Source organism: Cupressus sempervirens, chromosome 1 (assembly GCF_028749045.1).
Source record: "Cupressus sempervirens isolate cs-2001-9-10 chromosome 1, ASM2874904v1, whole genome shotgun sequence".
Lineage (NCBI taxonomy): Eukaryota > Viridiplantae > Streptophyta > Pinopsida > Cupressales > Cupressaceae > Cupressus > Cupressus sempervirens.
Window position 1 is genome coordinate 681,526,000 of NC_143118.1, and position 21,311 is coordinate 681,547,310.

At 35.3% G+C, this 21,311-nt stretch overlaps 1 pseudogene; it reads left to right on the forward strand.

Annotated features, from left to right (window-relative positions):
• The first annotated feature begins 3,962 nt into the window (after positions 1-3,962).
• Positions 3,963-21,311, forward strand: part of LOC149579742 (alpha-bisabolene synthase-like) — a 29,417-nt pseudogene continuing 12,068 nt past the window's right edge.

Sequence of the window (21,311 nt, forward strand, 5' to 3'; positions counted from 1 at the left end):
GCAAGAGAATATTCAAAAGGAATATTCCACGATCCACAAGTCTTGACATACTGTTGTAACATTGTTTAATACTTAGACAATTTTTCTTCACAAACAAATATGACTAAATTGCAAAACAAATGTTTCTATAAATGACAACTATATATCTCATCTTATTGACTTTGGCCAAGAATGTCTGCGTTGGGTGTCTGCATGCGATTGACGAGCTAGGGTAGCTGTGCCCTAGCTCCTTTCAATGCTTTCTGTGTGTGCGCCAGAGGGGGGAGGTGTTTCAGCCTGTGTGGGGGAAGGCATCTAGTCTAAAACACATTTTTTCATAGGCAGATCTTTGTTGTTGGGTTAATCTACGAGTAGGGGGGATAGTGGGTCGTGTAGTGCCTGGTAAGTGGTCCGCTACGGTGATCACTTCAGGCCGATGGTAGTATGTCGAAGGGTGACCCGTCAAGGGTTACTCTTGACATCATCTTGCATGATGCGGAGGACATGCATCTGCCAAAACAAGGGGCAAGAGTGTTTGATAATGCCATTTTTTCTTAGAGCTCGGGAGTTAAAGCATTAAATCCATCTAGCAATTCCTAGATCACAAAGATAAATGGGTGCTTGGAGAGATGCAAAGAAAGACCTAAATTGGTAATCCCTTATGAGATGATTGCTGAGGATGTGGAATACAATTCAAAGCATTTTTTGTATTGTAAATTTTTGGGTTTAAGAGTGTCACTTCAATTTCTAGAGAACTGGGCTCAAAGAATTTGGGATCCAGAGGGTGAAATGGAAGTCACGTTGCTAGCAAACAACTTCTTCATGGTTACATTCACCTGCATGGTAGATCATAATAGGGTATTTGAGGGTGGGCCCTATTTTTACAACCAGGTTGGGCTATTTGTTAAGCCATGGCATGCAAGATTTAACCCCTCTGAGGAGCTCTCGAATCAGGTCCTAGTGTGGGTTCGGCTACCCAGATTTCCAATAGAGTGTTGTCGAGAGGATGTTTTCCATATGCTCACTTTGATGTTGGGGAAACTGGTAGGTTTCTCAACCCAAACCCTTGGTAAGAGGGTTATGACTTTTGCTCAAATTTGTGTGGAGCTAGATTTGAGTTGACCTTTGCCAGATGAAGTGGAAATGTGTGCAGGGCCACATTCTTGGGCGCAGCAACTTGATTATGAGACCCTTGCCTTTTGGTGCAGACTTTGTCATGAATATGGCCACCTGTTGCATAGGTTCCCGAAGGCCAAGTTGGTGGACCAGTAGCCTCCGCCCCCTACTCATAAAAATCTTGGTGCTAACAAAGGGAAGAAGCCTAATTTAGGGGAGGAAAAGGATGCTGAGGGCTTTGTACAAGTTAAGGTTCACAATCGTAATAGAGGTCAAAAGAGGACTTTGATGGAGAGACAAGAGGAGGATACCTTTAACAGATTTGAATTCCTAGATGAACTAGGGCAGCAAGAAGTTAATCAAGGATTTAGTAGCATGGATCAATTGGTTGCAGAGCTCGATTAGGAGATTGTCTCTTTTGACCCTCCTCCTGCTCCGTAGGTCGAACCTGCTATGCCTATGGTCACTGATGGGCAGGCAGGGGCTTAGGTGATGCTGGGGTTAAATGTTGATCGAGGACAGGAAGCAGTGGGCGCTGCCCTTCCTACACGGAGTGTTGTTTCAGATATAGATAAGCATGGCAAGTCTTCTCCTCACTTGGGTATTCTTCAAAAGGATGGTAAGAAGGGGGTTTCTAAGAAAAGTGGTAAAAGTGGGCGTAAGAAGGACTTGGAGAAGATTAAGATAATTGGGAAGAATCTGGTGGAGTCAAGAGCTATCAAGACCTTAGATTCTCATTTCTTGGCTCCCCAAAAATGATCATTATTTCATGGAATACAAGGGGCTTGAACATCGGCCCTAGACACAAAGTTGTTCGAGAAGTGGTTACAATTCATTCTCCTGATGTTCTTTTTCTTCAAGAAACCAAATTTTCTATTGAGAGTATGATGAGTATAGCTCCTAAATTGTGGAAGAAAGGTCAATGTCAGTGCATTGGAGCTCAGGGGTCTTCAGGGGGGGGTAGCTTGCCTCTGGAACCCATGAAAGATCCAACCTATGAGGTGGATTTCCTTTAGATCATCTATTTCCCTGGTCTCTCTGTGCTATGAGTCAGGAGATTCTATTCTTCTCTCCAATGTCTATGCCCCTGTTGAGCTCCAAGGTAAGATCCTTACATGGAATAATATTCATTTTGTTCGTAGGTTATTTTCTTATTTTCCATGGATTATTGCTGGAGACTTTAATTCTATATTAGATCTCTCTGAGAAATGGGGAGTATTGCAAGACTTGAGCCCTCCTCTCTGCTTCTTCGAGATAACATCTCGGAACTCAATCTCATAGATATCAAGCCTAGTAATGGCTAGTTCACCTAGAATAATAGAAGAATGGGAGACAATTGCATTGCTGAACGATTAGATCGCTTCATAGTTTCCTGTTTTTGGGTGGGTTAATTGTGGTCACCCAGGTTTGAGATATTAGACTGGAGAGGATCGGATTACTGGCCCATTAAGTTAATTATCTCCTCCAATTGGCTACCTTAGAAGCCACCTTTTAAATTCTAGCTTATGTGGTTAAGGGACCTAGATCTATATGGCTATGTAGCTGAGTGGTGGAAGGTTGGTAGACCTACCTTTGGTAAAACATTGTATACTTTTGCTAAACTCCTACAATATGTTAAATATCAGCTTAAAAGATGGAATAGGTATTGCTTTGGTAATATTTTCCAACAAAAATATGCGGCCCAGGCTGACTTGAATCATATTATCAGGTTTTTAAGGGAAGATGGGGTGTAAGAATATTTGTTGCCAGAGGAAGCTAGGGCTCTGAAAACTTTGGAGGAGTGGGAACTGAGAGAGGAAATCTATTGGAAACAAAAAGCTTGAATTGAATGGCTTCAAGAGGGTGATAAGAATACTACTTTATTCTTCAATTTAGTTAAGGCCAAACAACATGGTAACTCCATTTCAACCTTGGTGAATGATAGGGGGGAGACGCTCTCTTCTTCTCAGGATATTTTCAGTGAAGCTGTACAGTATTTTGAGTCTTTATTTAGGGAGGTTTCACAAGGGGACTCGGTTGAAGAGGCCCAAGTCCTCTGTTGTATTCCTTCTTTAGTCTCTTTGGAAATGAAAGAGCATCTTATGAGGGCCATCTCTTTGGAGAAATTGGAGGAGACTATTTTCCAGATGAAAAAAGGAAAAGCTCCAGGTCCAGACAACTTTTTGATTGAGTTCTTCTAGGAATTTTGGGATATTATTCAGATAGATTTACTGGAAATTGTTCAAGAATCCCAAAGGAACAAACAAATGCTTCAGGCTCTGAATTCTACTTTCCTTGCTCTCATCCCCAAGGGGGAGGGGGCTGATCGGATAAGTCAATTTCACCCTATCCCTCTTTGTAATGTTATTTATAAAATCATATCTAAGTTGATAGCTAATAGGTTAAAAAAGTGGCTTCCAATATTAATTTCTGATGAACAGAGTGGCTTTGTGAAGGGATGCCAGATCCTAGATGGGGTGGTTGTGGCAACTAAGACTATTCATTCTATGGCCAATTCAAAAGACAAGGCTATGTTCATTAAGTTGCATATGGCTAAGGCATATGACAGAGTCCATTGGTCATTTCTCCAAAAGGTTTTGGGTGCCTTTTTTTTTGAGGAGGAATGGATCCAGTGGATTATGAGTTGTGTGAATTCAACTTCTTTCTTAGTCTTGATTAATGGGGAACACTCTAATCTCTTTGGTGCCTCTCGGGGATTATGGCAGGGCGATCCCCTATCTCCTTATTTGTTTCTTCTTTTGGCAGAAGGTTTGGGTCGATTGATAAAAAATAATGTTGAAGGGAGCTTTATTCAGGGCTAGCAATGGGGAGGAGGTCTTCTTGTATAGTCTCACCTACAGTTTGTGGATGATACAACTTTGATGGGCATGGCTACCATTCGGGAGGCTTCTAATATATGCAAAGTGTTGGATGTTTATCTTGCTGCTTTAGGTCATTTGATTAATGAGGACAAATCTTCCATTTTTTTCTTTAACACTCCACCTTCTATTCAGAGGAGAATCAATCATATTCTCAGATTCCAAATTGGAAGTCTTCCTGTGCTCTACCTTGGCATTCCTATCTTTGGTGCTAGGCAGTCTAAGGATTCTTGGCAGGTCATTCTTGACAAGTTTCAGGCCAAAGCTACTCATTGGACCCATCGTTGGCTATCCTTTGCTGGTCAGGTCCAACTGATTCAATTTTTTTGGTTCAAACTCTGCCTCTCTATACGAGTATGGTTCAAGTGGCACCGTTGAGCATTGTTAGGGAACTGGACTCCTTAGCAAGACAATTTTTATGGGCTGGTATTCTTTTTTCAACCAAGTGGAGTCTTGTCAAATGGAAGGTTGTATGTAGCCCAAAACAGTTTGGTGGTCATGGTTTACGACAATCAGTGCTAACTGGTACTGCTTTGGCTGCCATATTGTATTGGTGTTGGTGTGTGGAAAAGGATCAGGTTTGGGCTAGAATTTTGTCTCTGAAGTAACTTCCAGGGATCCCCCATAATGATATCCCTCAGTATCACTTGTGTGGGAAAGGCTCTGTGATTTTGAGTACTCTCAAGAAAGGAGTTGCACTCATTAAGGGTGGCTTACATTGGATCTACAAAAGTGGCTCAGAGGCTCAGTTCTAGCATGATGCTTGGGATGAGTATCCTCCCCTGGTTGTTTAGTATCCTCATTTGCGCATGTTGGCTCAGAGTTTCTCTGATGCTGGATGGTCAAGAGTCTGTGACTTTAAGTCTTTTTCCCCTCAGGGTCAGCTAGTGGAGGCGAGGTGGAAGAATCCAGAGGAATGGCCCATTTTTGGTTCAGAAGTGCAGCGAGATGAGCTCCAGTACATTCTTTTAGGGTGAAACTGTAATGCCCTTAGGGGTGATGATGTGTTGGCCTGGTCCCCTAATCCCAAGGGCATGTATACTGTTTCCTCTAGTTATCAGGAGTTTCTCTCCCAACAGCTGGTGGGAGGGGAGGTTCAATGGTGGAAGAAAGTTTGGAGTCAGTTTTCTTGGCCAAAATGTAACTCCTTTACTTGGACCTTGGTTTGGAATAGGTGCCTGACTTGGGACAATATTCGGAAGAGGGGGTTTTTTAGCCCATCGAGATGTATCCTTTGTAGTAGTGAGGAGGAAGACTCTGTGCATTTGTTCTTCCATTGCTCTTTCACTCTACAGTTATGGGATTTCTAGTGGGATGTTTGGAAACACCCGTGCATTCACGCTTCCTCTCTGGCAGATTTTTGGTTGAGACTGGGGAGGTCCCCGTCCTTGGCTCCCTTCTTGCAGGATGTTTGGTATACTGGACCTACCTTTTTGCTATGGCAAGTCTGGCTGGAACGAAATTGGAGAATATTTTGGGGAGAAGCTTTGGGGATTTAGCAGGTTTGGATTAGAATTTTGGGAATGATTTAGGACACAGTCTTAGCTAAGAGTGAGGTTGTGATGCCTCTTGAGAGGGAGGATGCTATAATGGTTGACAGGTTTGGAATTCTAGGAATTTCTCTAGACTTTGCCTGTGCTAGGAGAGGTAGAAGGGCGAAACATAAATTTCAAAGGATAGGGAAATGGATGACCCCTCTGGCTGGCATTTTAAAAGTTAATACTGATGGTTCATCTAGGGGAAATCCAGAGCCTGCTGATATAGGTGGAATTGGTAGGGATTATTATCGTAAGATGGTTTTTATATTCTCAGTCAATAAAGGGATGCAAATTGTTAATAGAATAGAAGGGTTGGCTATTCTTTATGCTTTGTAGAGGGCATTTTCTCTTGGGTGGCATAAGGTGACTTGTGAATCTGACTCTCAAGTTCTTGTGAATCTTCTACTTGAGAGAAAGTGTTTGGATGTTAGATGGGAGTTGTCTTTGATAGTGCAAAAGATTTTACAGGTTAGTTCTAGGTTGGATTCAGTGTCTTATACCCATATTCAAAGGGAGTGAAATAGGGTAGCTGATAGTTTGGCAAAATGGGCATCTGGAAATATAGATGGTTCACGGATTGATGAGTGGGAGCAGCTGCCAGGTGAGTTACATAAAGATTTGGAGAGGACTTTGACAGAGGATGTAAGTGGAGTCAGGGAGAGTTGATTTTGCTTCTACAATTTTTTTGTGGTTTCTAGTGTTTCCTGGGGTTCAGGCCCTGGTCTATTCTATACATCTTTGATTTCTTTTTCAATAAAGTTTTTACCCCTCCTCTCTCTCTCTCTCTCTCTCTCTCTCTCTCTCTATATATATATATATATATATATATATATATCATCTTATTTGATTGATTGAACATATTTCCAACAATCTCCCCCTTTGGCATTTATGGCAACATATTAGGAAAATTGGCTAAGTCCCAAACATGCTATCATACCAATAAAAAAAAAAAACCATAATATAATAAAAACATTGTATTCATGTTTTGAAAAGGATTACATCACTTATAACTTTGATTACAAACTTTGCTTGAAGCAAAGCTAACTACTACACTTTGATATATAACTTAGTTTACAATTACAATTTTCCATATGTCTCCCCCTTTGACATCAATGGCAAAGGTACCAAAAAAAAAGGAAAAAAATAACTGTCAAAATCTGGTAGCTATATCAAAACTTGGAAAAACAATCACTAAAGTTGATTTTCAACTATGCAAGGTGTTTCTTCCAACTATCTTTACGTGCATTAGATACATTGATTAGTGCACATAAGGCATATGTGGCTAACTTTTCTATGTTTAAATCTATAGCTACAAATTTTTCATATGAACACTTTGCTTCCAAGCATTCTGCCAACTAATTTTCAAGCAATGTTACCTATGGGGATAAGTGATCTCTAAAAATAGTAAATCATTATAGAGCTTTCTTCTTTTTTGCTTGTAAATCCATGATGCTATCATGAATAGCTTACATTGCATGCTCAAAGGTCTCTAACTTCTGATTCTATTTCAGAAAGTTGTCAATGAGTGTCTGAACTTAAGTTACCTTCTCTTTGAATTTCTCATAAAAACTTTGAAGATTAATCTATCCCAAGTTGCACTTAGCATAAACCTATTTTCCCTCTTCAATACGTTCAATGTTTCTATGACATTCCTTATATTTGTGCACATGGTATTAAGAAGTTTACCATCATGCTTTGTTTGTTTGTTTATCATCATCAAAATCTTTATAAAAAATTGGTGTGCATTGTTGAATGTCTTTTGGTGTACCCACAGGATTCATTGTCTTTTTTATTCTATCTACAACTGAAATCAAAATCTTTTCAATGGACTTAATTAATTTCTTCTTCTCAAGAAATTTTCTCAAAGAAGATATGAGATTTTGTGCTTCATCTTCTTCATTTTATTGTATAGCTACTACTAAGACCACTACTACTTGAGTAGGTGGTGTAGATGGTGTTGTTGTTGTTGCTACTAAAGGCACACTCGAAGTAGTTGCTTCATTGTTAGATTCAATTTTCTTTGCAAAAGGTGCATCTTCTTCCTTAGGTTTTAGATCTTTTACTTCATCATATGAGTTGCTATAATCTACAATATTGCCAACAATAATAGTACCAAAATTCTTGAATGGGTTCTCAGTTCTATCCACTATCACATTGGTGTTATCTACTTGCATAGATTCACTGCCAATTGTAATATGTGGTCAATTACTGGAAATAGATGTTCTAGTTGGTTAGTCAAAACTGTGGGGTATACTATCTATAGGACTTGCTTCCTCTATTTTCTCACATTCCATAGGTATTTGGCTTGCCTTCTCTAGCTACGTATTTTCCTTAGGCAGGTCAAAGCACAAACCCGTGTCACCCTTTTGTGAAAGAAAAGGCTAACAAAAGTATAACTATTCACCTTCAATGATATAAAATTGGTATTATTATTTAGAATTTGAAAATGAAGTAATCTAAGGAAATGTGTAGAAATTGATCAAGTTTAGGATTATAATTTTTAACAATTATTTGGATTAAGAATTGATATATTTTAATAATTTTTATAGATAATATGTTAGTTGTTAAAAAATGCTAAAAAATTAGGGGTTTAGTGCCCACAACAAAACTATATGAAAATAATCTTATTTCCCTTTGATCTCAGACTATGTTATAGATAGCATATATATCTAGTACATTTTTAAAAAAAAATTGTCTTAAGACTTATATTTCTACTTTTATAAACATTCAAATTTTAACTCACCTAAAATTGATAGTTTTTTATGTCCCACTAGATTTTTCAAAATAAATCTATCCTAAGAAGAATAAAATTATACAATCTAGAAGAGAACTCTCTACTCTAGAATGTCATATAAGTTTTAAATTTTAATGATATGATTTACTATTTTTTTCTTTTCAAAAATTTACATCTTTCCGAGTGTTAAAATATGTTCTTGTAGATTCTTTTAATTATAATATACTATATCTATTTAAAACACTATAAACTCTATATGATAATATTCTTGACTTTGGGCTCTATAAAATGGTGTTTATAAGATATTAAAAATATATCACAAAAAATATTAAGAGCTATTGAAATGTTAGTTTTCTAAAATAATTATATTTTTTCAGTAACTGGACATAAACTAGTATAAAACATGAATTTAATAGGCATTTCCAATTGGAAAAGTGTGATACCTGTTGGAAATAATCAAGATGAACAAGGTTACTGAGATGGGAGGGGTGAATCAGTAACTCTAAAACTTCAAGTCAATTAAGTATAATAACATATTCACCATTCGTCCATCTAATCTACTGCATGCATGAAAAGATAAACATTCATAACACATGAACACACTGATTTGATGACCCAAAAACCTTCCAATTAGAAAGTAAAACTAGGATGGGGATGATGTCCAAAAAACTTTAATACTATAGTATAAAGTTGGCCTATTAAGGCTTACAATGATCACTTCTGGTGATCTGCCCTATTAGGAGCAAGTAGGATTGCTAGATCTACCTTGTTAGAGGATTTACAAACATACAATAAAGTATGCACTCTGTTAGGAGATTTACAAAAGACTATTAAGTCTACCCTATTAAAGGATTTAAAAACTGATTCACCTGTTAGGATGAAGCAGTGGACCTAGTTACAACTGATTGTTGATAAGATCCTTTATGCATTGATCACCTGATGTGATAGATATAATTTTTTTGTATCTATGTTGACCTTGTTGTATTCCTCTATTCTTCTGTTGATTCTCTTTTATTCTTCTCAAAATATTGCAATTCAATGATACAAAACATTTTTTCACCTCTTAAAAATGATATAATACATTACATATATACCATTCTAATATTTACACTAGCAAGGTCAGCCAAATACAACTGAATCAAAACATTATTGAGTCAGCCAGATAGTAGAAAACTCGGGTTCCTCAAGTTGACTCGATGACCTTCTGATACTTGGCATCCACTACAATACACTACAGCATCATGCACTTGGTAAGAGTAGAGGAACGGTCCATACTAATGACTCTAAGTAGCTTGGAACTCGGTAACCATTGGTGATTTGGTGAATATTGTGTCACTTGGTAAAAATTGAATCCATTGATAACCTTCTTCACTTGATAAACACTAATTCCTTCATTTACTTTGTTCACTCGATAAACACTAAGTCCTTCATTTACCTTGATCACTTAGTAAACATTGAGTCCTTCATTTACCTTGATCACTCAGTAAACATTGAGTGCTTCATTTACCTTGATCACTCAGTAAACACTAAGTCCTTCATTTACCTTGATCACTTGGTAAACATTGAGAAGCTCGATGACCACTAACTGCTTGAAGAACACTATTCTGCTCGGTAACCATTATGAACTTGGTAAACACTGCTAAACTACCCATATGCTCAGTTTCTAAAGGAATGCTTGGTATAAACTATAGACTGAGTGATGAGCTCAGTAAGCATTTAGAATTGAATAATTTTTTTCACTAATGACAAATATACCTTAATTCCAAAAATCTCCCCCTTTGGCATTAGTGAGAAAAACACTTATTAGCTAAAACTTATATACAACATCTAACATACTGACATCTGATTCTACTAAATATACATGGCTTCCTTACATATAACTCCCCCATACAAGGTATTTACATGAGTTATATGACTTTTATTCATAGTATCTCTTTGTCCCTTTTGTACATTTATCTCACCAATATCCCGAGTATCTCTTTCTCCCCCTTTTTCACAATAATGCCAAAGAATAAAATAATGTATTTACATAGAGACACCAAAATGTGAGATAAACTTAGAATTTACCTTGAGAATGAGTTGTAGAGTCTTATCCCAATTCTCTTACAATATTTTGCATGTGGATAAAGCTACTTGAACTTTTGCAGAAAGTTCAATCACATGGTCTGCAATAGAGAAATTGTTGTCATGGATCAATGTTTTGGAGTATGCAATATGTTTCTGCATTATGTCCATGATAGGAAGAATCATGTTCTAGATATCTAGTAGTGTAGATCGAATCCTTCCTACTTCTCTAAATAACTTTTCCTACTTCTCTGACAAAAAAATGATTTTGAGGTGATGAGATGAGCTTGAACTGGGGTCAAGCTTTAGCTTTTGTGCACTTGCTTTTAGATCCTCATCTATCTTATTCAATTTCTCTCTTATCTCCTTAGTATACTTGGTAACATCACAAAGCTTAGCAAAAAGAGATGTTACATTATTAAAAGAGTTTTCAATCTTGGCCAAAACTATGGTTAATTCAAGTTTCTTTATTGCTATATGCTAAGCAATGTGCTCAAGCACCTTATTATCAAACATCTTTTCTACCTTCTCCATCAACTTTTCTTGACTAGAGATATCCTCATTCAATTTATTAACTGTCTCTTCTAATTGTGAAAAAATGTGTTGAGAAGTATCAACATCAACACCTATAGCCTCAGTAATAATATTCTTTGCTCCTTTAATAATATTAAACTCTCTATCTCTATCATTTCTTAGTTTTTTATGCTTTGCCTTTAGTTCTATGTGCTGATTGAGCATTCTTAGTTCATCAACTAAAGCAGTATCTATATCTATCTTGGGAATTATAATTTCTTCATCCAAGTCTACATCCTCATCCATTTTCTTGCCTATGTGCTAACATCTTTTCCTTTGAAAACAGAGACAATGGTTGATGAGGCTAGACTGGTTGTCAAAACTGGAATAGAACCAACTAAAGGAAGATTGAGAGAAGTGCTAACTGTATCCAAAATTGATATAACTCCAAAAATTGATGTGCATACCGGAGTACTAGTGCAAAAATTGGTGCTAATGTAGCTGATGTTGACATAATTGGAGAGCAAATTGGAAAACTTACTGTACATACTGCAGGAGGATTTGATATACCTTGTGTGCTTGCTACTGCAATGGATGACTCAATAATTGAAGAAGTTGTCTATAGCTTGGTAGATGAAGTGCTTGGCACTTGGATTGGGAATACCTAGAGCTGGGAGGAGACTGGTGAAGATTGAGTAATTGATGTGGTTGTAGTGCTCACAATCTCACTAGTGGAAGCTGTCTCTATAGTAATAGATTTTGGTGAAGTGTGAGAAAGAGATCCAACGACTGTTGCTGAAATTTTCACTAGTTCATCCTCTTCTTTGTCTTCCTCATTAGCTTCTTCCTCATTTTCTTCTTCCTCCTTCTCCATTATCATATCTTGAAGATCTTCATCAGTTACATCCATGGAGATAGAATCATTACCTTGCTCATCATCCATATCATCACTGTCATCATCCTTGATTTCAACAAGTTCATCACTTGGCTTATGCAGTTTATAAGTATCATTCCAAAAATTATTTGCATTCTTAACAACTAGTTCAATATTCTTTAATAATATGAGACATGTTTTGAATCTCATATTCATTTTTCCTTCATGATCCTTCATTGCCTTTTTGATTTCTGCATCTATCAAGCTAGGTACCATTTCTCTCAATTTTTGTTAAAAAATGTCTCTAATAGTTTTCTTGGTGTTCTCCCATATTACCTTTATTTTATTAAACAATATTGTAGGAATTTGGGAGACAAATTGATTTGGGGAGAATTTCCAAGTTCCCAACTTCTCCATTACCAGATCTTCAATTTCCTTTTGCTCAGTAGGAGTCCTTGATTCATACTTTAAGGCTTTAAAGTTGTTGATTCTTGCACCAATCCTGAGTTTATTTAGCCTATCTTCAAATGTGAGATAAGGCTTGTTAAACACAACTTCACTTTCCTTATTGTCTTTCCTTGTTCTTCTTGAAAATACTACCTCAGGTTTGGTAATGATTACCCTACCTTTCTTCTTCACAGGCTCTACCTCCTTTTCTGATTCCTCTTTTTCAGATTCTTCTTCTTCTACATATTCATCTTTTCCCTCGGTAAGCATAAGAGGGCCAGTATTAGTTTTTAACTTAGCAATTTTCCTCTTTCCTTTGTTAATAGCATGAGGCAGCTTGATTTCAAGTTCAATTCTTGATATTGCCTCATCATAGGTACCGAATGTTGGAATATTGGGAATGGTTGGATCATTCATCAGTGCCTCAATTATATCTCTTGCTTCATCAATATTTAGCTCATAAGGCAATGGTTTTACTCATGCCACTAAGGGTATGACCGCCTGTATATACACTTTGTCACAGTCAACCATGAAGCATACATCATCTTTATAGTCCTCAACAAGCTTAGGGGGAATTCTAAACCTTTTGTTCATCCTCTCTTTGAAATCTTCAAAATAGTTATCTATTACTTTATCAAAAAAAATTCCCATTTCTGCAATGAATTCATTAATCTGATACAAAATTGGAACATCCTTTCTCCATACTACTATACCTTTAAAAGGGAAAAAATTTTGTACATAGAAAAATAAACAAACTAAAAAAGAGCTAAATTTAAAGGGGTTGGTCTTTGAGGTCCTTATACTATCCATGTTCTTATTTAGTTGTTTCAATAGCACATCTGCTAGGTCAAACTCTATGTTCTTCTTCACAACCTTATATGCTAAGTCCACAGCCTCACAGGGCACACTATTCATTTTCCTTGAACTATAAAACTTGTATGCAATTACACTAATTCCAAATCTTAGCTCTATATCTAATACATTGTTAAGCTTTAGTCCTCTACCATCCCATTCAGCTAGGGTTAACTTATGAAGTTCATCCCGACTTAGGATTTTAGTGGTTTTGGATTTGCTCATCATTGGTAAACCCATGATCTTATGAATAATCTTTTTTGTTATTAAGAAGGGTTGCTCTAACCACAACTGACCATTATTCACATGGCTTAAAATGTATCTTATCCATTTCATTTAAAAGTTCCTTAGCAAGTGTGGGATATGGGTTAAACCTTTGGTTTCCAGATGCTTGTGCTTGGGGTTGAGGGTTCCATCCACACATAACTCAGCTAGGGCACTATCCATTTCCAATGTACCAATTTTGAAAATATTGTAGTTAAAATGAGTACGAATATCATTAACAAGAAGTACCATTGGTGGAATTTGTGATTGAGCTCCATGCGAGTTGAGCGATTTAGCTATGGTGGGAACGAGCTTGAAGCTAGGTGCTCTCCATTTGACTCCCTTCACAACCATTTCAGAGCCCCTCTTCACCTTACTACTGCTGGTGCTCACAGATGCCATTGCTTCTCTATGAGAGAATGATCTCATAAAACAAATTATTCTCTCAAAAATCACTTCAAATCACTTGAACTCACTTGCGTGCTCTTAGAAATCTCTTTTCTCTGTATATTCTAAATTCATGGTAAAAAATGAGATCAAATTCTACCTTTTTGATGAAAATTTTGTCATTAATGCTTAGGTACGAAGGTAGCTGAGATGACCTAGGGTTTTTCAGATAGTCATCGACTTACTCGATAAACCTTGAAACTCGGTGAACAAACAAAACATTTTATATTCTTGACCAAGCTCGATTAAGTCTGAGACCAACCTTGCTAGGTAGATGCATCACAATGAACTATGTCTTGTATCTAAAATATTATTTTTTTATTTGTACTCCTTCATTCTAGAACTTCTTAGGATATAGCTTGAAGATGCAGTACTTGATCCTCCTTGATGAGTCTAATTAGAAATGGTGGAGTCACCCATTTCTTGAGTGGCATTGCCATCATTTGAACTTTTTGGTTCAGTAGATTTAGGAATCCATTGTTGTCTCATATGGTTTTGAATGTTGTCAGCTTTGGCTTTCTTTTCATCTTCAACTCTTCCTATGTTCATGCAATTCTTGGATATATGACCAAGTTCGATACATGTATAGACTTTTATGGTAGTAACTTTCTTCCTTAGGTGATGCCTTGTGTAGTTTACTCCAATGAGTCCATATTCTCCACAATAGTGACATCTGCACCAAGTATTGTAGTCCCAATGAAATAATGTTTTGACAATACGTTTTGCTGGATTTAATGATTTAGATTTGCACTTAGATGCCTTGTGACCTTGTTTCTTGCATTTGTGACATTTGCCTTCAAATTTTGGTTTCTCTTTGCATTCATTGGCTTTGTGACCATGTTGATTGCAATTGTAGCATTTACCATTGAATTTTCCTTTACCATTGCTCCAACATATGTTAAATATGTGACCTATCTTGCCACAGTGATTTCAAGTGGGTCTTTGATTCCTTTGGGTACCTTGTTTGGAAGATTCACCTTCTTCATTGTATCCAAGGCCTGCTTTACCTTTTTGTCTATGAAGATTCTGCTCATTTTGCTGATTCAATTGATCCACATCTGTTTGAGATTTTAACATCCTTTCATTGATTTGATTTTCAATATTTAAGTCATTTTCCAAACTTTCATTGATTTTTCTTTCAGATCTTAGATCACTTTGTAAGCTTGCATTGAATTGTCTTTCAGTGATTAAATCATTTCTCAAATTTTCATTCTTAGATCTTAAATTCACAATTTCTTCATCTACATTAGATAGTTGACCTATAAGATTTTCATGCTGAAGGGATTGATTATTTCTTACCTCTAAGTCTTCATTTGCCTTGTTTCTCTATTCAAAAACTTCACATAGCTTGATGGATTGGATTTCTTGTTCTCTTTCAAGCTTTCTTACTTCTTCCTGCAAAGAACCATTATTTGCTAGGAGTTCCTTGATTGCTTCATTAGCTTCATTTGAGCTACTTGATGGTAAAAGGTCTTAAATCTTTTCTTCAACATACTGATGATCATTCATTTGTCTTGCAAGTTCCTTTCTTCTTTTTAGAGATTGAGAAAGATTCTCCTTTGCTTCTTTGAGTTGAGCCATGGCCATTTCCAGATCTAGCTTTTTATTCTCAATAGATTTGTCAAGTCTAAATATCTCCATTGTCCTTGATCTTTGCTCAAGCTGTCAAATTTTATCCTGAGAACAACAATGCTCTGATACCAATTGTTGGAAATAATCAAGACTAACAAGGTTACTAAGAGGGGAGGGGTGAATCAGTAACTCTAAAACTTCAAGTCAATTCAGTATAATAACATATTCACCATCCATCCATCTAATCTACTGTATGCATAAAAAGATAAACATTCATAACACATGAACACACTAATTTGATGACCCAGAAACCTTCCAATTAGAAAGTAAAATTGGGGTGGGGATGAATCCTACAAAACATCAATACTGTAGTATAAATTTGGCTTGTTAAGGCTTACAATGATCACTTCTGGTGATCCGCCCTATTAGGAGCAAGTAGGATTGCTAGATCCACCTTGATAGAGGATTTACAAACATACAATAAAGTATGCACTCTATTAGGAGATTTACAAAATACTGTTAAGTCTACCCTATTAAAGGATTTACAAACTAATTCACCTATTAGGATGAAGCAGTGGATTTGGTTACAACTGATTGCTGATAAGATCCTTTATGCACTGATCACCTGATGTGATAGATATAACTTTTCTGCATCTATGTTGACCTTGTTGTATTCCTCTATTCTTTCGTTGATCCTCTTTTATTCTTCTCAAAATACTGCAATTCAAAGATACAAATCATCTTTTCACCTTTTAAAAATGATATAATACATTACATATATACCATTCTAATATTTACACTAGTAAGGTCGGCCAAACACAAGTGAATCAAAACATTACTGAGTTGGCCAGATAGTAGAAAACTCAGTATTCTCAAGCTGATTTGATGACCTTCTGATACTCGACATCCACTACAATACACTGCATCGTCATGAACTTGGTAGGAGTAGAGGCACAGTCCATACTAATCACTCTAAGTAGCTTGGAACTCGATCACCATTGGTGACTCGGTGAATATTGTGTCACTCGATAAAAACTAAATCCATTGATAACCTTCTTCACTTGATAAACATTGATTCCTTCATTTACCTTGTTCACTTGGTAAACCCTAAGTCCTTCATTTACCTTGATCACTTGGTTAACACTAAGTCCTTTTTTTACCTTGATTACTCGATAAACACTAAGTCCTTTGTTTACCTTGATCACTCGATAAACACTAAGTCCTTCGTTTACCTTGATCACTCGGTAAACACTAAGTCCTTCATTTACCTTGATCACTTGGTAAAAATGGCAAAGCTCAGTGATCATTAACTTCTTGGAGAACATTGTTCTACTCAGTAACCATTATGAACTTGGTAAACACTGTTGAACTACCCATATGCTTAGTTTCTAAGGGAAAGCTTGGTATAAACTGTAGACTGAGTGATGAGCTCGGTAAGCATTTAGAATTAAATAAGTGTTTGGACTAATGACAAATATACCTTAATTCCAATAGATAACATATATAACTTAGCTAGAATAAATTTATCTAGATCATATATTTGAACAAGATTAATTTTTAGATAGAAATACTCAAATTCAATTGTTTTGATTAGTCAGCTTGAAAGGTGACATAGCTTTGTACTTTTATCCAAGCCTAGTAGACATAAATGTGACTATAGCATTTTTTGTTTCCTCATTAACTTCCTCATAATTTCCTCCCATGAGGAGAATGAATCTCTTCTTATTCCTCAATAAAGGTGCTACACCTTTTAGAATAACTATTATTTCTTCTTTGTTATTTATAGAACATAACTTTTTCACCATATTAATTCTTATTTTCTTATCTTCCTCTCAACTCTACTTTTTCTATTTAGCAATCTATTGTACAAATCTTTAGGTATTTGAGCTTTTATACTATCAAATCTTTAATCTTTTAGGATCATATTCCTAACTACAACATTTTCTAGCTGTCTTCTATCGATATTATTATACAAATCATAGTACTAATTCAATTGTGCAAAATTATTGTCATTAATGATTTGCATGTTATGATTCTCTACCTTTAGCTTCCATTCTTTTCATCCTACTAAAGTCTTTGCTTCTTGATCTAATGGCTCAATTAGTCTATCATTTGTTTCTTCTTCAAATTTAGAAGAACTAATCTGCAAGGTTCTTCCCTTCTTGCATGGACCACTTGTAGTCTACTTTAGACTCTTTTTAGCAGGGCTTTTGGTCCTTTCAAGCCTTGTATACTTCCCTGTAGTTGTTAATTCTTTAGTCCTTACTAGATTTATTGAAGGTTGTTGTCACACAACTGTTGCATAAGGATTTGTAGGTGCTTGTGCACTTGTCTATGCAACTGTGACCTATTTAGTAGGTCCTTCCACTACAATGTGTGTAGGGGTCAATAGCTTAGATTGACCACTGGCATTCATTTCCATAGCTATCCCTTTCACCTCATCAAATTCTTTTCTTATCATTCTTGATTATTGCAAAATAGAATCAATCACCTTATCCACCTTTTTCTTGGAGTCCTTAATAATATATCTTGTCTTAACTTATCTAATCTTCTCAATGCATGTGCCCTATTTAAGACATTTAGAATCAACTTCAGATTGTAAGATTATCTGTGCATAACCTTTAATCAATTCCTTGCTCATTTCATAACCCATAGGTTCAATGAACTTAACTCGAGGGATTACTACATCCATACATGTGAAATTTGTTTCAACCATGAAACATGATTCATCCTTATACTTCGCTACTAGCATAGGAGGTATCCTATACCTTTGCTTCATTTCATCTTGGAAAGACTTCATTATTCTGTCAATATCACTATCTCTGACTGTATCAAGTTTGGTTTTGTATGCTCAAGTGATAATATGCATTGTGCATTCATTCTCATTCCAATTTCTGATACTAGTATAATTCTTAGTAGCATAGAAAAATATATGTTTCAATAGGGATTCAATCCTAAAGACTGCACTCCTTGATTTCTTGATTCTAGATATCTTATCCAACAATTATTTTTCGATAATGTCACACATATTAACCTATTCACCTCTTATTGCCAATTAAGCTACATAAAGAAATCCTACAGGGATTAAATCTATCCTAGACCCATGATTGTACTTATATCCCAAAATCTTACAAATTAATCTCACTCCATCATCTTGAATGGTGTTGACTTTCATATTTCTGCCATTAAAATATGTATTGGGATTTGTCTTAACTAGCTTGTGCACATTCTTTATGTTCACTGGATTGCATGCATTATTGCTCAAACTTGTGACCATGTGAATTAGGTCATTACCAATACATATGATAGAGTCTCCCAACCATAGAAAATCATCATGTACTCTGCTCAGAAATATCCTTGTCCATTCATTATTTTCAAAATCCATGTATAACATATGCTTAACTAGGTTAAGTCATTCTAGGTATCTATGTTCAAGTTTTAATGAAAAATCTTTGCTCCACATTTTCTTCAATTCCATATGAATTTCTATGTCACCCATGCTTTAAATTTTGTAATGAATATATCCTCTTATATCCTCAACATGAAGTACATTTTTTGGAACTTGTAAAAATGCCCCAATTGGGTCATCCAGCAAAGAATCAAATGGGTGTTTCTTGAAATTGCATCTAGGTATATTTCTTACATTATAAAATTCTTGTTTTGCCATTTCTAAAAATATGTTCAACAATTTTAGAAAATACCTTCAAGTTGCATAATAGGGTTTCACTAAATTCATGTATTTACAAATTTCTTTAGTACTCCAAGTCTTACTCCAATCTTGCATTTAAGAATTTGCACAAGAAAATAATGTTTTGAAAATCAATTTATGTCCTTTAAATCTTTTTCAAATTGTACTTTGCATTGAATGCATATCTTCCACTAGCCCAAATATTATCTCTGTATAATAGAGAGATTATACTTCTCACGTAACTTTACATAGACCATATTAAGCTATGTGCACTTCACTAAAGAGTTCTCTGAGTGTTTAATGTGTATTGCTAATTGTGCAACTTCCAGTATACTCTCTAACATCAGCTTTAACTTAACTAATGTGCTACTTTACTGAGACTACTTAATTTAGGCAGGGTGGGTGACAGATAATAACTAACATTACTATCTTATCAAGGACATTAGGATGTGCTTCATCAAGAGCTGTATGAGAACTTCTAGGTTCTTTTTCCTTCACAAATGTTTCCTTGAACTCATCTATCAACTCCTTCTTTTCTTAATTCAAACTATCCTCATTTCTTCTATTATTCCCTTTGAAATTTTGATTCCTATTAAGATTTCTTCTATCCATTCCATAGAACTCTTTTATATTTCCAAAGTTATTACATAACTGACATACAAGTGCATTCTTTCTTTGTTCATTAATTTGGTCGTTAGGTGCTCTCCAATTATTTGCAATGTGTCCAAGATTATTACATCTGTAACAAAAAAATATGTCTTCTTTCCCCGCTTCCATTACTATGGGATCTTCTTCTATTTCCTGCATGGTTAGTATTCCTAAAAAATCTACTATTTGCATTATCACTATCAAATTTAGGTTTCTTACAATCTATTGCATAATGTCCATATCCAAGACAATTATGACAATCAAAATTTGAAATACGTTTAAAAGACTTACCTTTACAATTAGGATATGTGTAGGATCATGGTGTACCAAACTATGGCCTTAAGTGGCAGTGAAAAACTAGCAAATCAAGGTTATGTCAACTTGACACATAATTTTAAAGTGGTTCTAGACTTTATATCAAAAAGTTGTAAGAAAATAATTTGTAGGAAATTGAATCTAGTTTCTAAACTACAAGGCCTTATCTGGAGAAAATGTTATTTGATTATTCAAAAGTTTAGATTTTAATGCAGTACTACAAAAATTTCATCGCGAAAATAAAAAGTAGGTGTATCTCTGACCACCTTAATCATAATCAAATGATAATATTTTTAAATATAATTTTAGATATAAAAAATAGATTCATACCTGGATGTGACACATATTTTTGGGAATTTTTATTTCAAATAAATAATTAATTATGAATTTTCTATTATACTATTTTCAGAATTAAAAAACTCTCATGCCTGACCACCTTAACTAATTCAAAAAAAATCAAAATTAAGTTTTTTTTTTTTTTTTTTGCTTATAATAGTTGAAGCATAGAATGTGATGCATCTTTTGGATTTCATAAATCTTATACGAATTGAAAGTTATAGCTATTTTTCAACCAGTATGTCAATTAGCACTTTGTAGCTAACTCCATTAGAAAATAAGTAATAATTACTTACTGAACTCGTAATTTGACAAACCTTACATTTATGAAAAGCTAAGAACATTCTTAAGAAACCCTTTTCATTACATTAAATTTTGGTTTAAAAAAAGTCGTCAGCTACATGCTTGAAGTAAAAAACACATAAGAACATGCCAAAAACACATTTTCAGGATGATTTAAAGATGACCATATAAGGTTGGTATCGAAAGTTATAGTAGGAATTATAAAGGTATCAATTGTTTTAATTTAGTATTAGGATGGGTGGAAAAAAATTTGGAATAGATTTTGAAATTCTTTGAGGCATTTCAGAACTACATATTTTTTAAATCTCCACTTTTTGGCACACCATGATCCTGCACATACCCATCATCTACAGTGTGTTTAGATTAATCACACCAAGCAAGAGATATCTTTCTTAGATGTTGATTAGATTCTTTAGATTTCTCAGAGTGAACAACATTCTCCTTGTCTTTAGATGTATCATCTATCTTGCTTATGCTTAGATCCTGTTTTACTTTAGGGATATCTGATTCTTTTCTTTCAATAGATTTCTTGGCGGATTGTCCAAGAAAGAATCCTAGTCTAGTCTTATCATAACTGGGTGTCTGTATTGATATTTACTCTTCAATATTTTCAATACTAGAATATAATTTTTCAACTTTCTATTTGGTTTGCACCAACTCACCTTTCACCTAGTCTAGTCTTATCATAACTTTCTTTACTTCACAAATCTTCTAATTGCAAGTTCTTCATAAAATCCTTGGTAGATTGTAGACAATCTTCCTT